Here is a 17,834-nt window from a genome sequence, read left to right as displayed (position 1 = left end):
AAAAGGCCTGTAGATTGGAGAGAGTTGTGTAATTGATACCAATTTCTTTTGAATTTCATTTTAATGAAATATGAAGAATTATTTTTTTCCCTCTCATTTGAATGTATAAAATTGAAACGTGTATTCCCTACAGTATTTTGTATTATAAAATACAAAAGAAATCGTGTGTGATATCATCATTTTTTTTTCTTGTCATCTGTGTTGTGCATATCACTTTGATGTTTTACCCATTTTCAATTACTAGTAACACTTGATTTCACATTTCTGTTAGAACCCCCCCTTATTTTATTTTGGAAGAGGTATGATTTTCAGGTGTACATGTAAAGAGGTTCTGATGTTATTTTTTGTAGGATCACAAGCTTTTTTATTTCAATTGGCGTTTGTGTCTGTACAAATGGAGACCTTTACATCATTTATACCATGGTCACATTTGTTCTACAGCGGCCATACGGCGAGTCGAAAACAGCCGTTTTATCAATTTTGATTCAAACCACTTATATGTAGTTGGACAAAAAAATGTTAAAACGGCTGTTTTCGACTCGCCGTACGGCCGCCGTAGAACAAATGTGACCATGGCATAAATTGTAACGATCCATGTCATTAATGAACAGGTACTACCATTTGAAACTTTGGAATTGTCAAAACTACATGTTTCAAAGTTACCATCAAGTAGATGGTTCTGTTGTCTACCCATGGAAATGTGAATAATTTGTTTATTACCCCTGATCTTGATTGGATCTTGTAAGAGAGTTTATTTGTGAGAAATCTAACCAAATATTGGTGAGACTGTAACAAGCAAAAAATACAAATGAAAAAAAAAATAAATTGTGGGCTACTTTTCACAATTTACTGTCTTATTCTGCAAAATTGGATAAGCTTTAACATGGCAATGAATGGTGGTTTTCCAGGGACCATTTAGTTAATTCCAGCCAGGGATCTCTGTATTTCAGGAGCAAAATTTCCCCAAGCCCCCTTGTGATATTTTGTCATAACCTTCTGTCACCAGATTATATTTTATATTGTTCCGTCTTTCTTCATGATAGTAAATCTTATTCCATATTCCTTTGTCTTGGTTAGATTGAAAAATGTGCCACATTAGGTGCTATTTTGAATATTTATTTTCCATACCTTTGGGGTATTCTATTTTCTTTAAAAGGAGCTTGCAGCTTGAGAATTAAATGAAGAAATTTGATTATGTATGTTATCATTTCTACTCTTTGTTTTTTTATGTTTTGGAAAACTCTGAAAAAACTATGGTAAAAAATGAAAACTAAGGTTAGTCTGATTTCTGCCATTGACTTTAACACAGGGCAAAAACTCTGGTAAAAACAACCTGAGTTTTCTCAGGTAAAAAGTTTTATGCAACGGGGCCCTGGAGAAAATACCGCTGCGATATTATGCGCAAAGACTTGCGACGTTATACTTTAGTAAAAAGGTTACGATTCTGTGCGTTGACTGTGACAGTAGAGTTTTCGCACGGAGACACTCTCTACAATGCATTGATTCTTTTAAAATGCAATTAAAATCACAATGAGAGGCTTTTGTCGAAAGTTGGTGGTTAATTGGGACAGCAGATGATCCAAAGATTTGCACCGGACAAACAGTTGCAAATGCCGGTGGCATGTGTTGTTCAAGAGATTCTAATGCTGCGCGGTCCGGTCCACCGACTTTCGACAAAAGCCTCTAAGCTCTAGCTCCATTGTGATATGACTTGCATTTTCAATCGTTGCGTCGCACAGTGGGCCAGAATGAGTTGAAAGTGCGCCAAAATTATATTCCGTGTTAGATTTTTACTTCACCATGTTGATTATGGGTAATTTTGGGCGTAGAATCGACTGAACATAATTTTAAGCCGATATGACGCCACCTTGATACCAAATTTTGATTGGCTACTTGAAATATCTGTGAAAAGACAAATTACACTAGGTAAATTGTGTAGTATATAAACTTTGTGTTATGTGCTACTTTAAAGTTGGCCAGAGTTAATGTTAGTTTATGCCTAAAAAGTGTTTTAAGAGATGCCGAAAATAATTTTTACTGCATCAAAATGATTATTAATTACATTTATAAACAAAAAAAAACTTTAAAATCTGAAGAATATTAACCGTGCGTTATCAAGCTGTGTTGACTTGTGTAAAACGCAGAGTATTGTAACGCTCCCCACTCTCAAATCTCGCCAAATCAATCTTCTCCGTGTGCTCCAATGTAGCTCTCACTGAACTCATGTATACGTCAATCACACACCATTGATTCACGCTAAAATAAGAATCCTTCTGTGATCAGATTTCATTCACATTAACACAATTTATTCAGTAAGTATTCCATAATCCAATCATGAACAATAATAACTGATTATATAGGTCAATTTACCGATTAATCTGGATTACAATTCTTGTATCTCCCCGATCTATCTGTTTTCCGTTCGTTCTTCTCTTCCCCCTGCGCCCTCTACGTTAGAACCTTCAGGCGCTACACTACCCTCTTCTTAGAATGAAACGTCCTCGTTTCGAATTAAAACATAACCAAGGTTCAATATTTGCAAAACACATCTAGAGCGATGTTAAATTTACATTAAAACAACAACAACAAAGTTCGCTTTAAAAGATTTCAATAGAAACGCGATGGCGTCTTTCGCAGGCGTTTACTACGGCGTGGTAGCATCTGGTTGCCGGTTCTCTGCTCCTTCGCACGAGGTGGTTCCTGGTCAGATGTGGATGTTTCTTTGCTCTTGGATGTAGCGGCCACTTCTGAGTAGAGTCGCTTCTTCCTTCTTGTTCCTATCTCTGCAGTACGATCTGTATCTGTTGGACAGTCATGCTCTTTGCTAGCTCCAGTTTCTACAGAACTTTCTTCCTGTGATTGAGCATCTTGCTGTGTCTGCGGGTGTTCCTCTGGGGATGCGTCGACTGTGGCTGAAGATAAAGACTTGTCATCGATCTTCTTCAAAGCCCAGTTCGGCACGGGGGCTCCAACATACGTCTTTAAGCGGTTGAAATGAACAACCTTTGGCTTTGATTTAGACGTTTCCTGAATCCGATAGGTCACATCACTGAGAGCATCAATGACAAAGAATGGACCGGTCCAACTCCTCTGTAGCTTGGGAGAAATTCCTTTCTTCCGCCTTTTAGTGTGAAGCCACACCGCATCTCCCTGTTGATAACCTTCCCCTGCCTTGTGAGTGTCATAAGTACGCTTGTTCCGGTCTGTGTTAACCCTCAAGCGCTCTCTTGTCAACTGGTGGGTGCAATTCATGCGGTCCTGCAGTTGCTCTGTGAACTCAGGGTAACTAGATTCTGGAGTCCCAGAGCTTCCAATCAGCAGATCCACTGGAAGTATCATCTGCCTACCCATCATCAGCTCACTAGGAGTGTAACCAGTAGCTTCGTGTTGAGACGAGCGGTATGCCATCATGACCAGAGGTAAACATTCGTCCCAGTCCTTTTGATGATCAGCAACAGCCTTGGCCAATAAATCCTCCAAGGTCCGGTTGAAACGTTCAACCATTCCGTTACTCTGAGGATGAAATGCTGTAGTTCTGGTCTTTGAACATCCCAAGATCTCACAAACACTTTGGAAAAGAGCTGCCTCGAAATTCCGACCTTGATCAGTATGAAGTTCCAATGGCACACCGTATCTGCAGACAAATTCTTCCACAAAGATTCGTGCAACTGTTGCTGCTTCTTGGTTCGGCATTGCAAAAGACTCAGTCCACTTGGTGAAGTAGTCACAGATTACGAGCACGTATTTGTTGCCTCGATCTGACTGTGGAAGGGGTCCCATGATGTCCATTGATACACGCTCCATTGGAGCACCGACGTTGTATACCTGGAGTGGGGCTCGAGGGCGCCGAGATGGGTTCTTCCTGGACTCACATGTGTGGCAAAGTTTGCACCATAGTTCAACATCCATACTAAGTTGAGGCCAATAGCAACGCCGTCGAATTCTTTCAATTGTCCGTTTGCTACCCATATGACCTGCAACCTTGGATTCATGGCACTCTGCAAAGACTTTCTTGCGCAATGCAACAGGTAGAACCAATTGAAGAGAGATTTCCTTTCCGTTGAGGGATTCCCATCGACGATACAGGACGTCCTCTTCCAACTGTAGCCTTTCCCACTGACTCCAAAGAGACTTTACTTTGGGGCTAAGGGGTGCTACCTCTCGCCATGAGGGACGTGTCCCCTTTTTCTTCCATTGGATGATTTGATCTAACTCGGGGTCCTGGCCCTGTACATCTCTCAAATAGGACTTTGTCCACAAGGGATCTTCCTGTTCATTTGATGGGGCGTCAATGTTACCTTTTGTCAGCTGTACTGCCTCCTGGGTTCCTAAGGTAGCGACGTGGATCATTCCAGCTTCAGGACAATCATCTTCGGTATTAGTGCCGACAGATAAGACTTCCTTCAAGTTAGATGTTTTTATGGTGTCGTTTTCTTCCAGTCTTTGACAATGTGGACAGTCCTGACAGGGTCTCCTCGAAAGCGCATCTGCATTTCCATGAATGCGACCTGCCCTGTGTTGAATGTCCATGTCATAGGTACCAAGAAGCTCCAACCACCGTGCTACCTGACCAACAGGATTGCGGAAGTTTAACAGCCACTTCAATGCTCCATGATCTGACCGCACTGTGAATTTCCTTCCATAGAGGTAGTGATGAAATTGTTTCACTCCTTCCACAACAGCAAGTAATTCCTTCCTTGTGACACAATAACGCCTCTCTGCCTTGGACATAGACTTGCTGTAGTATGCTATGACCTTCTCTGTACCATGTTGCACCTGGGTGAGGACTGCTCCGAGTCCGTTTCCACTTGCATCAGTGTCAAGGATAAATGGATCGTCAGCAGTAGGGTATGCAAGGACTGGGGAGTTGGTCAGCTCATGTTTTAGTCTCCTGAAAGCCCCCTCACACTCGTCTGTCCAGTGGAATACTCGTCCCTTCTCTGTAAGCTGGTGGAGCGGTCTTGCAATGTCTCCAAAACCCTTCACAAATTTCCTGTAGTAGGAGCATAGTCCAAGGAAACATCTGACATGGTGAACAGTCTGCGGGGTGGGCCATTCCTTGACACTACTGATCTTTTTGGGATCAGCTGAAACTCCTGCTGCTGATACCACGTGACCCAAGAATGCCACTTCTTTCTGTAACAGGACACATTTATTTGGATTAAGTTTTAATCCAAAGCTCTTCAGCCTGTCAAATATGGTGTCCAGTCGGTCGAGCTGCTCCAGTACAGACGAACTGTATACAATGACGTCATCGAGATATACCAGGCAGATGCTGTTAATCAACTCATCCAGGACTTTTGTCATCAGCCGCTCGAATGTTGCAGGGGCATTGCAGAGCCCAAACAGCATCACACGAAACTGATAAAGGCCATACGCTGTGATGAATGCAGTCTTCTCCCGATCTTGTTCTGACATCTCTACTTGCCAGTTACCACTTTGCAGATCGAGAGTTGAGAACCATTGTGATCCAGACAATCTGTCCAATGAATCATCAATACGTGGGAGTGGAAATGCATCTTTGGTGGTCACATCATTCAGCTTCCTGAAGTCAACGCAGAACCGGGTAGAACCATCCTTCTTCTTGACTAACACGATTGGTGAAGCCCACGGGCTTTCAGACGGTTCAATCACACCACGTCTTGTCATATCCTCAATTTGTGCCGATTCTTCATGTCTTTGATGGACAGGTAATCTCCTTGCTCTCTGTCGAATAGGAGGAAATGTCCCCGTTTCAATCTGGTGCTTCACTACATCTGTTCTCCCAGGTCCTCTTTACCTCTGGAGAAAACCTCCGAGTGCTTGCAAAGGAGTTTACTCAACTTCACCCTCTCGTCCTTGTTAATAAGTTGTGCGCTGTGTTTCCATGTGTCTTGCAAATGTTCTGGTATCTTCATTCCATCAACAGTTATGTATGGAGTCTTGTCGGTCTTAGAAGGCTTGTCTCCGGAGACAGTTTCCTGTGTAACTACCTCAGCTTTCTGACATTGACCAACGGTGGTCCCTTTGTAAAACTTGACAGGTTGGTTGGATACATTGATGACTCTCACTGGTATTGTCTTGGCGCCCGGCCTCATCACTGCCGCATCAACTAGAATATTTCCTGAGCCAGTCCACTTAGACGAAGGTTCCAGGATTACGTCAGTGAATGCCAAATTGTCTTCCATTTGACCCTTGATAACTTGTCCAGTGAGGGGTGGTAGGGTGACGGTATCACTCACGGTGACTCTGCAACAAGCAGGCGACCCTTCAAAGCTATGGCAAGGGACCTTTACACCATCTACCCACATTTCCCGACGACCAAAATCAACTTTGCATTTCCAGTCCTCAAGGCAATCAAGACCAAGGATTCCATCTTCTTTTACGTCTGCAAACCAAACTAGTTTCCTGCGTAACTTCCCTCCCAGACACATGTTCAGTTCTCCTTTACCCTTGAAGGGAATACTGTGCACATCGCTCGCAGTAGTCATTTTAACACCTATGTCTCTCTCAAGGAGCTCATCACATCCGATGAGTGAGGCAACACTTGTCTTAATGACAGAAACTGAAGCACCGCAATCTACCAGCATCCGGACTGTGTGGTCACCAATCATGACATCAACAAAAAGACCAATATCTCCTGACCTAGCTGATCTAACAGGCATATATCCAGCTTCCTCGATTCTTGTTCCATTGGGCCTTTTGGGAACTTCTACCGGCTCTCGACCCTTAAAGTCGGTAGGTTCTAGTTTTCCTGTTGCTTGCTGTTTCCTTCTGTTATTGCAGGACAATCAGCCTTGAAGTGTCCTTCGCTCCCGCAATTCCAGCATGTAGCTCCTTTGTTTTTTTCTGCAAAGGATTTGGTTCTTGATTGAGATCTGTAACCTTTCGACCTATCCTTGGACATATCTGCCATGTCTTTTCTCAACTGGGTGACAGTCAGCTGAAGTTCTTTCACCAATGCCTCCAGTTGATGTTCAGTTGGCTTTTTTCCTTCCTCGGTCTGTGCATTCAGACTCCGAACTTTTCTGTACTGTACTCGCATTGCTTCTGTAGTCTTGAGCTCAGAGATCCTCGCCGCAACAACGAGTGCATCGTCGATCGTTTCACACTGGGCTTTCATAACCTCGAAGCGAACTTCAGCATCCTTCAGAGCGTCAACGAAACTGTCCTTAGCTAGTGTCCTTGTGTCCTCAGATGCACCAGGATATACCTTCCTGATCAGACACTTTACACTATGAGCCAATTCTGTCAAGGTTTCTTCCGCTCCCTGCCTCCTGTTCTTGAGCTTCAAACGGTTTAACTCTGCTTGACCTCTTGATGCATAACGGGTAGTCAATGCGGCTACTAGAAACTCATAATTCACTCTCTGCGATGGTGACAGTTCCATTAGAATCTCCTGAGCACCACCACGCAGACTTGCTGCGAGAAATACAGCCTTCTCTCGATTGTTCCATGCGTTAATATCTGCTGCTATTTCAAAATGACTTAAATAGCTCTCAAAAACCTCCTTTCCTGTGAATGTGCCTGGCTCATACACTGGCTTTCTGATTGTCCTTTCAGGTGGGCGCACAGACACAATAGGCCTGCCTACCTCTGAGGCAAGTATTCATGATCCATGGCCGAGTATTCAGGTTGCCTCCTTTCATTTCTTGTACACTGTGCGTCGAAGTTTAGGTGATCAAATGAACTCAGAATGCGTGCGCGATGCGAATCTTGGACCTCTCCTTCCCGATAGTTCCAATCGCCTTGTGCGTCTGGGCGTTCGCTGCCTTGAGATCGCAATGAGTGTGCACTGTCTGCTATCAACCCATTGTGACTACTCCCAACGCTTCTTGCGTTGCGGTAGTCATTGTCGAATGTATGTGCCCTGTGCATGGGGCCTGGGATTGAAGCATCATTGCGTCCTGTCAAAACGCTTCGCGCGTTGCGGCCTTCGTTGCCCAACGAACGCACTGTGTGTGTGTTATCAGGGGTCGTCGCCCTATTGCGTTCTCTCGAAACGCATTGTGCGTTGTGGCCTTCGTCGCACAACGAACGCACCGCGTGCGTTTTGTCCGGGATCAGCTCCTCACTGCGTCCTCTCAAAACGCTTCCTCCGTTGCGGCTTTCGTCGCTCAACGAACGCACCACGTGTGCGTCATCAGGGGTCGTCGTCCTATTGCGTGCTCTCAAAACGCATTGTGCGTTGTGGCCTTCGTCGCTCAACGAACGCACCGCGTGCGTTTTGTCCGGGATCAGCTCCTCACTGCGTCCTCTCAAAACGCTTCCTCCGTTGCGGCTTTCGTCGCTCAACGAACGCACCACGTGTGCGTCATCAGGTGTCGTTGCCCGATTGCGTTCTCTCAAAACGCCTTGCGCGTTGCTGCCTTCGTCGGTGACCGAACGCACCGCGTGCGTACTGTCAAAGATCAGCTCCTCATCATGCCCACTCACATTGCTTCTTGCGTCGCGGCCATCGTTGCTTAACACGCACGCTTCGTGCGTAATGTCAGGATACATCTCGTTTGGTCCGTCCATAACGCCCTGTACGTCGTAGCTCCTGTTGCCCAACGCCGAACGCAGTATGTGCGCGTTGTTTGTAATCCGTTCCTCACTATGTCCGCTCATAACACCTCGTGCATTATATTCGTTGCCCAACGAACGCACATGGCGAGCGTCCTCTACCATTAACGCATCATACAATCTGCTACCGACGCGTCGTGCGTTCCCATAGGCTGCGTGCTGTGGAAAGCTTCGCACGTGGTCTGACACGTGGTATTCATCTACCGTGACAAATGACGCTCCTTCCTCCGGTTGAATTGTTCCAAAACCATAAGGGGTAATTTCATTAGCATGAATAGGGTTTATTCTCGATTCTGAGATTGATGTGGGTTCTATGGGTTCCATAATTCGTCTAGAATTATCCCGCGACTGCCACCAATGTAACGCTCCCCACTCTCAAATCTCGCCAAATCAATCTTCTCCGTGTGCTCCAATGTAGCTCTCACTGAACTCATGTATACGTCAATCACACACCATTGATTCACGCTAAAATAAGAATCCTTCTGTGATCAGATTTCATTCACATTAACACAATTTATTCAGTAAGTATTCCATAATCCAATCATGAACAATAATAACTGATTATATAGGTCAATTTACCGATTAATCTGGATTACAATTCTTGTATCTCCCCCCCGATCTTCTATCTGTTTTCCGTTTTTTCTTCTCTTCCCCCTGCGCCCTCTACGTTAGAACCTTCAGGCGCTACAGTATATAACAACACGAATGTATCACTATGACGATGGTTTGGGCTGAAATTATTCTACAAGTAAGTTTTATCCCTGGAAGAGTTGTGGGTATAGCCCTTATTTGCTTTAGCAACATTTATTTTGTTTACATTAAGCCCGGAATTCATGTCATTTTCATGGAATGGAAGGGGAATCGTCCTCGCCATGCAAAAGCGAACAGCTATTTACCCCAAAGACCTTATAATATATTACTAGACCGAAAGCTGCGCGCGCGTTCAGCACAAAACAAATGAGATTAGACTCCGCCTACCGCGATCATTTGAAGACAAAAATAAGCCCCCATTGACATTCATGAGCGTAATATATTCATATTCCGGCCTTGTCATTGGCTAAGAGCGTCATTAATACGCGATTTCCCCGATTCTTTGTCATCGATACTAGTGGTATCGTATTACAGAAGTAATTATTCATTTGACCTCATTACGTCATCTAATTTATTCATTCTGAAACTTTTCTTTCCACACAAAAATGGACCTACGAACACTCCGGTGAGTACGTATAAATTGATCTAACCACATGAATTCAGTGGACTATTTACAAATTTCACACTGTATTTTGTGATCTTAGGTTATTTCTCTACCAAATTAGAGAGTTTACTATCATTCTTCTGTTAAAGGAAAGCAGAATTTGGTCTTTGAAATTGAAGTTAGATTGTCATCGTCGCCCAGTGCAGCCTGTATGTTGCTTGCAGTGTTGTGTTAACCACATGTATTTTGTACGGGCTCCTAGCCGATTGGGCATCGAGAGAATTTCGGGCCGGTTCGGTTCACCTCCAATTAACAAGGACCAACCCACGATTGATTAAAGCAAGAATGAAGCTTCTTTTTGTACACTGTAACGTTAGATCTAGAGGGAGATCTGCATCTATCTTCAGTAGATCGAAACCCAGTCAGGAATAAACTGTGAAGTGGAGTGTGGATGAAGATATATTGCCTGTCATTGTGTCAATCCTCACTTTCAGTTTCAGATATATATCAAATTTATTTTGCATAACTTCAGGCTTCTTCATTTAGCCCCCACCCATTTTAACTTATTGTTATTTATAAATAGGGTCTATAGTTGGACTCCTAGACCAAAAGCTTCAGTCTCTCTATTTTGGTTGTTCCGCTGAACTGTGTTGGCTCACTCACGAATAGTAAAAAAATGTCAGAAATTGTTGAATAAATCCCCAGAAACGACGGTTATTCCTGTATACGAAATAATATGCTGCTCTGCATGCATGTTTGTCTTATTATCAATAGGCTAGATCTAGATAGGCCTAACGTTAGATCTAATTTCTAACTTGGTTAACAGAGGATCTAGGCCTAGTGTTACTGTTGCTTCTTATTAATATTATTTTAGACTTAGATCTAGGCCTACGGTACTTCACTTTTATTCATCGATGCTTTCTAATTCTAGGCCAACCTAATTCAAATCGAGTCATCTAAATTATACTTTCCCAACCCGCGACACTTACCTCAGGCCCAGGGCTTATGATCTAGGTCTGTAATTTAGGCCTAGATCTAGGTCTGGGCCTAAACGACTCCATTTACATGTACGAGTATGCCTGTCAGTGTCAGTGGACCAAGGACTAGATCTAATCTTGGTCAATAATGGCAATGAAGTTTAAACTTTTAGCCAGGAATAAAAGACATCAAATCCATATAGGCCTAGATCTCAGTTTAGAACCAAAGCTTTACTTTCTAGGTCTAGATAGATCAAGAGTCCATCGTTACTATCTAGATCTAGACCTACGAGTAATTTAGATACGCGAATGCTGTTGCACAGCTCTGAGTCTTGGACTAGATCTATACTTTCTTACAAATAGATCTAGACCTAGTGCATTAGATGAAATTATGTTAAAGTCAAATGAAATAAGATTCGGAAATAAAAAGATGCAGATGTTTCTTTTTGGGGGGAGGGCAGTCATTTGAAAATATTTAGAGAAACCTAAAATTCAGAAAGCAAGGGCCAAAAGTAACCAATATTACCTATGGCCGTTTTTTGCATTTTCTAAAATAAAATTGAAGGATGTCATGCAATTCTTTTTTTGATGAAGGTTTTCACATTTCATCTCTTACCCAAATCCCTCCCCTATACACACGGCCATGAAAAATATCACTTCTTATTATTGTACTCTCTTTTCTTTCACAAACAGGTTGAGTTTGAAGAAAAAGAAAAAAAGGTTGAGTTTGAAGAAAAAGAAAAACATGTTGAGTTTGAAGGACAAGAAAAACGGTATAGAGGTCTACCTATATGGTTCAAGATGATGATCATAATTGCATGCATCATTTTGCAGATTCTCATCCAGGTATAAAAGTTAAACTCACCCATTCAAAATTACAGATACATTACATGCATTGAATGTTAACCATGTTTACATTAAATAAAAATAACCTTAGCCACAAAGAGGTAGGATCTGTACGGAACATACACTTCTTAAATATACAGGCTGTCGAGTCTAAAGTAGAACCAATGTCAAAAGATGTACTTTGGGCAAATTTATAAAATTAGGACATGTCCTTGATCTACTAGTAATTAAATTGCCTTTTTATTTCCTATTTGTTTATAAACAAAGCAATATTCATTTTTCATGAGTTATATTTTATAAAATTCATTTTATTCATGCTTTAGTGTGATATTCATATTTCATATTTGTAGATTTACTATTTTTTTTTTGGTTTTACATTTTGTCTAATAGGATGATGCAATTTGACAATTTCCATGGAGGTGATTGATGATGATAAATAATTGGTGAAGTAGGCCTAATAGAACAGTGCCTGGACCATAGAGAGAAATACAAACTACAGCAGTTATATGAGTGAGTTAGTTAGTGATTATTTTTGATAATAAAGGTTGTTCACATTTTTTTGGCAAAAATAGACCTGCCTTTGAAAAACCCATTTCAATTTTGTTTCTAGATTATAGTTAGTGTCGTTTTTAATTACAGATCAAAATATTCTGTGCAACAAAACATATCAACTTTAATTCTGACTATTCATATAATTTACATATGTTAATTTATATATTCATATTTACAAAAAATTTCTGTCATTTTTTCGAAGAGTACATGTAGTTAGAATGGAGAGTGCAGGGGCGGATCCAGCTTTCGCCAATAGGGGGGGCCGAAAAATATTTTGATCAACATTTTTCTCGATTGGCCGCTACAATCTGGCTTTTTTTTGGTTGGTTTTTTCAGGGGGTAGTCCTAACTAAAGACTGAAGTTTTAAGTATATGTTAGTTTTTATTGCTATAAACAATATAAGGTATCTCGTATGGTCTTAATATATAATGCGAGCGCGAAGCGCGAGCTCAAAATCTTTGATATTTTATGTCCTCAGAACTGAAGATTCAGAGCAGTTTTTATAATCATGAACAAAGATAATATCCAACTAAACAATGCGAGCGCGAGCCGAAATTTCATCATATTGTAACGTGAAAAGTGACTCAATTAGGACTGTTTTTAGTGATTAATGAAGAGGATACAAGTATCACCAATTAAATAATGAGAGTGCGAAGCGCGAGTTCAAAATTTCTGATATTCCGACCTGAAAAAAATGAACAGTCTAAGCGCGTTTTTATTTAAAAATAAACAAGCTCAGTGAGTGTCTCAAACAATTAAATGTGATCCCGAAGCATGAGCTTACTTTTTTGATATACTGGCATGATAAAGGAGCATTTTGACAAATTTTGGTAAGAATTTCCAAAGAGCATAGGTTTCTCACAAATCAAACAATGCGAGCGCGCAGCGCGAGCTGAACATTTTGATACACATTAACAATTTGTGTAAATCAAACAAAATAATGAAAGCTTGATGTGCGAGCTAAAAAATTGTGTGCAAATTGATATCAGAACTGGATATATTGTATATATATATATATATTGGTTATATATTAGTGTCATTTAACCCTCTTGAATGGGATTCATTACACAGGCAATGCGAGCGCGAAGCGCGAGCGAAAAATTTTATATAAAGTCTATTTTCCAATTCTTCCCCTCACCTTTTTTGGTTTCCTTTCGGGTCGGGCCGGTCGTTACGAGGCTGTAAATTACACATCATGGGTAAAATACCTCTTTCTTACTTTTCTTTCTGTTTTTCGTAGTTTCTATCAAAGTAAAGAGTACACTTTTTTCTGCAGGTTGTCAAAAAATAGGGGGGCCGGGGCCGGCTCGGCCCCCTCCTGGATCCGCGCCTGTAGTGGTATGTAAACTGCAGAGAACATGTTTAAGTGATATGCTTTATAGAAGTACAACTTTATAATTAGAAGTAAGATTTCCTATGGTATGTGTTGAAGAAACATATATACCTATGCATAGTCTCACTTTTCTTAAAACATTTTTTTATAAATCATGACAATTTAATTGATTTTCTTTCTCTATTTTTTTTCAATCTGCAGGACTGGTGTAACAGATGTTTTCATTCAAGAAATCCAACTATTCAACATTGAAGACTTAGGAACCACGTGATGAAGATGGAAAAGGTTTTTTTTTTCCAAGTCCAATTTAAAAAAAAAAAATTATCACACCCCAAATTCATGACGTATGAAATTTCTCATTGATTTTCATTAAAATTGGTTGCAAAAAGAGAAGCTATAAACATACAAATAGGAGCAGCGGATTGAAGTTGCTTGAAAGTGGGGGGGGGGGGGGCCAGGGAAAATGCTGTTTTATGTGACATTTTTAAAAAGTTGCGAGCAAGCAAAATTTTGACATTTTAAAAAGAAATATCCAATTTTGTGATAGATTTCGACAAAATATTCAAAATGATATATTTCACCCTTTGCTTTCCTTTTTCTTTTTTTCCCCTTGGTCGTGATTTTTTTTTTTGGGGGGGCAAGAGCATTGGCGGCGGAAGGCAAAAAATTTAGGGGGGTCCATCTGAATTTATCCACCTAAATCTTAGAAGGGACCACAAAAATTTCCAGCAAAAAAAAAGGTTGTCAACCACAATTTTAGGGGGGGGGGCACAACGATTTTAGGGGGGGGCCAACCTGAATTTAGGGGGGACGCAGGAAAAAAACTTGACGAGCAAAAAAAAAAAGATTCTCAACAAAAAAATTAGGAGGGGGGACTGTCCCCACCTCAAATTTAGGGGGGACAGGTCCCCCTATCCCACCGCTTCCACCGCCTATGGGCAAGAGTCCTTCAAGCCCCACCTCCATCTGTACGAACCTGCTTATATACCCCACTCACATGAATTATTAAACTTATTGCACACAGGATTTCCTTCAGAAGTATATTATAGAAATGAAAATATTGTTTTCTTGTTTCAAAGGGCACTCGTCATGGTGACCATAAAACAGATCCTTCTCAAGTGAAAGGGGCACAGAACAAATTCTTTAGAAGCGCTCTTCTTGTGTAAAAGGGGGCAGTGATTCAAGAAAGGGCACTTTCAAGAAGGCGAGGGGGCACTTTGTATTACATGAAACGGGCTCTCAGATGGAAGGGCACAGAACACGTGGGGGACATTTTTGGGTGAAAAATTGCATATAATACCATGGTCGCATTTGCTCTACGGCGGCCGTACGGCGGCCGTAGATACCTGAATTCGAGAGATTTCTGCGGCGGCCGCAGAAAATCTGCGGTGGCCGCAGGGTCGACGTACGGCGGATTCCTACTTTTTACAGGCCGTAGGGGTGGCCGTAGAATTTTAACGCGGAGTTATAACATTTTTTCTTTTCTACGCTCGCCGTAGAAATTAGACTAGCCGTAGGCATGGCGTAGAATGGTCTACGGCGGCCGTACGTCGAGCGTACGGTGGCCGTGCGGCTGCCCTCGTGTTTTTCTTCCCTCCTTTCCCCTTCTCCTTTTGTGTTATATGCTCGGAGCCACAAGGCGCGTATTTAGAATTTTGCACCTCGGGGGCTCGACCTATAATTTTTGGCCCATATGCATGTGTACTTTTCAGAAAAAAATGGCGACCCCTCCTCGTCAGGCAAACAGGTGCCTTAAATGCATGTTGAATTATTTTATATCATAATCACATGAAAAAGGGCAACTGCAGACCACTTTTTTTTTAATGATAAATTAATAAAAAGCAAACTATCCATGAATATGATGTAATAGCCTACCACTTTTTTTAAAAGAACAAATGTGACCAGCAAGCACAGATATTGCCCTTTCACCAGCGGCTGACTTGGGTAAAATATGACGTTATCATCATTATCATTATTATTACTATTATTATTACTAATATTATTATTATCTTGGGGAGTTAAATGCTGATTTTTGTTGTTGTTTCCTAGGGTGTAGTTATATTGACTTTATTCATATAAACATATTAACATGGTTAAGGGAGATCTATCTGTCAGGGCGAGCTGAAAATTGTTTATATTCCAAAATGACCCAAAGTTTGGAAATTCTAAGCATTATTTGTAATCATGAACAGTATGGGCACTTAAATATTATTCGATGCGAGCGCGAAGCGGGAGCTGAACTTTTTTTATATTCCGTTCCAAAACTAGACATTCTCCGCAATTTAGGTAATCATTAACAGGATGTCCATCTAACTAATCATTCGATGCGAGCGCGAAGCGCGAATCACCCCAAAAGTCGAATTTGCCCCCCCCCCCCTTCCTAGGTCGAACATCAATTTGGTGCCCCCGCACTTTTATTACTCCCCCTTTTCTCTTCTCTCTTTTTCCCTTATTCTTGTTTCTTTCTCTCTTTCTTTTCTCCCTTTCCTCTTGTTCTTCTTTCCCCCTCCTTTTTTATCTCCCTTTTCTTTCCCTTTCTTCCATCCCTCTTTTGGCACCCCATTTTTTCCTACCCAGGGGCCCGGACCCCGAAAACCCACCCCTCCCTCCCACCCAAAATAAGTGCATGGGCATGGTGCGAAACTTTGAAAACTTTCTGAAATGAAATGTCTAATGTAAAATATCATGAGTGTGACAAGCAATTTATGGTATACTACCTGTATAGTCCCCCTGCGGCCGCCGTGTGGGCGCCTTGCGGCCACCTCGCGTCTGCCGTAGTATTTGTCAAAAACCTACGGCCAGCGCAGGGTCGCCCTAGGGCGACCGTACGTCATGATTTCAAGGACATACGCCAGCCGGAGATTTCTTTTCTCCATAAATTAAAAAATACGCTGTACGGCGACCGTAACATATGTGACCACTAGAGTAAGTGGCCGTGGAAATTCTGAGGCGACCGTAGAATTGCTACTCGCCGTAGAAATTTTAGAATCTACGGCGGCCGTAGCAAATGTGACCAAGGTATAAGGAAGAGCACTAATTGGTATTACCTAAAACAGGTTCTCATCAGGTGAAAGGGACACAGTACACGTTCGTGAGGGGGCATTTTCTTGCATAAAAAGGCACTTTTCAGTGCTTCAAAAAGTAGGGGGAATTGTCCCCCCCCCCAGCATACAAAAACATATTTATTTTGGTTCAAACTATTAACATACGCTGAAGAAAAATGTAAAGCTTAATCCTCTGATAATGTGATTTTTTTTCTGGATAATTAATAAAATTCACCACTAACCAGAAAATTCCTTCATGTCTTTCATTTGTGTTCATATAGTATTTGTACCGAGCTAAAATGAAAGGGATTTGGAATTAGCAAAATTCAAAGTGAGACGGAGATCGAGAGAGGGAAAGAGTGATGAGAAGTGGGTTGAAAAGAGATGAGAAAGAAATGGAGGGGCACATAATTATGAAGAGATAATTTAGAGGAGGTGGTGAGAGAGCTGGTGTTGGAAGTAGGAACAAAAGGGGTGGAAGAGAAATAAGACGAGATTTTTGGAAACCAGGAGACAGATAACAAGTGGGAAAATAAGAAGGAAATATATGAAAAGTTAAGTTGCAAAAGGGGCTAGGGCCACTCCAAGAAAATTAATTTTTTTAATTCTCCCATATTGCAATATTCTTATGCGAAAATGAATTTTCATGATACCCTACCATTAGAAATTCAAAATTGGGTATAAGAGAAATCTACTTATCTTCATATTTTTTTAAGATATTTTTTTCCAGAAAAATTATGAATGGACCTAACCCCTTTTGAAAAAAATGAATTTTCTTTTTTTAGTTCACTTTTTTATGGGAATTTCAAGTTTTCTATGGTATCATCTTATAGAGCTACTAAAAATCAATTAAGACATAAAAATCAAATTTGATTAAAAATGGACCTAACCCCTTTTAAAAGTGAGCTCTTCATATGTAGGAGAAGGGCGGCACAAAAGAACATGAGTGGAAAATGATTAAATGGAAAAAACAGAGTAAGAAATGCTGGAGAATAAAGGGGACAGGAAACATATTGAGCATGATAAACTGGGGCCCGTTTCATCATGAGTTACAAGTATGGTAACTACGAATACCAATCATAATCAAGGTTCCCACGGTTATCACAATAATAGCGAGGTTTAAATAGCTGTGTAATTCATTATGAAACGGACGCCAGAAGAAAGCCGGCACGGGGATCCATGAAGATTTTTTTTTTTTACTTCTCCAAATTAACAAGAAATGACTCTGTTAGTGGTGAAAGTTATTTTTTTCAGTATTCATACTCAACCAGTGAAAATGAATACCATCATTGTAATATAACCATGATTCCCCCCACCTCCACCTTTTTACCTAATCGCGACT

This window comes from Lytechinus variegatus, chromosome 4 (assembly GCF_018143015.1).
Source record: "Lytechinus variegatus isolate NC3 chromosome 4, Lvar_3.0, whole genome shotgun sequence".
Lineage (NCBI taxonomy): Eukaryota > Metazoa > Echinodermata > Echinoidea > Temnopleuroida > Toxopneustidae > Lytechinus > Lytechinus variegatus.
Note: the sequence above shows the minus strand (reverse complement) of the source record.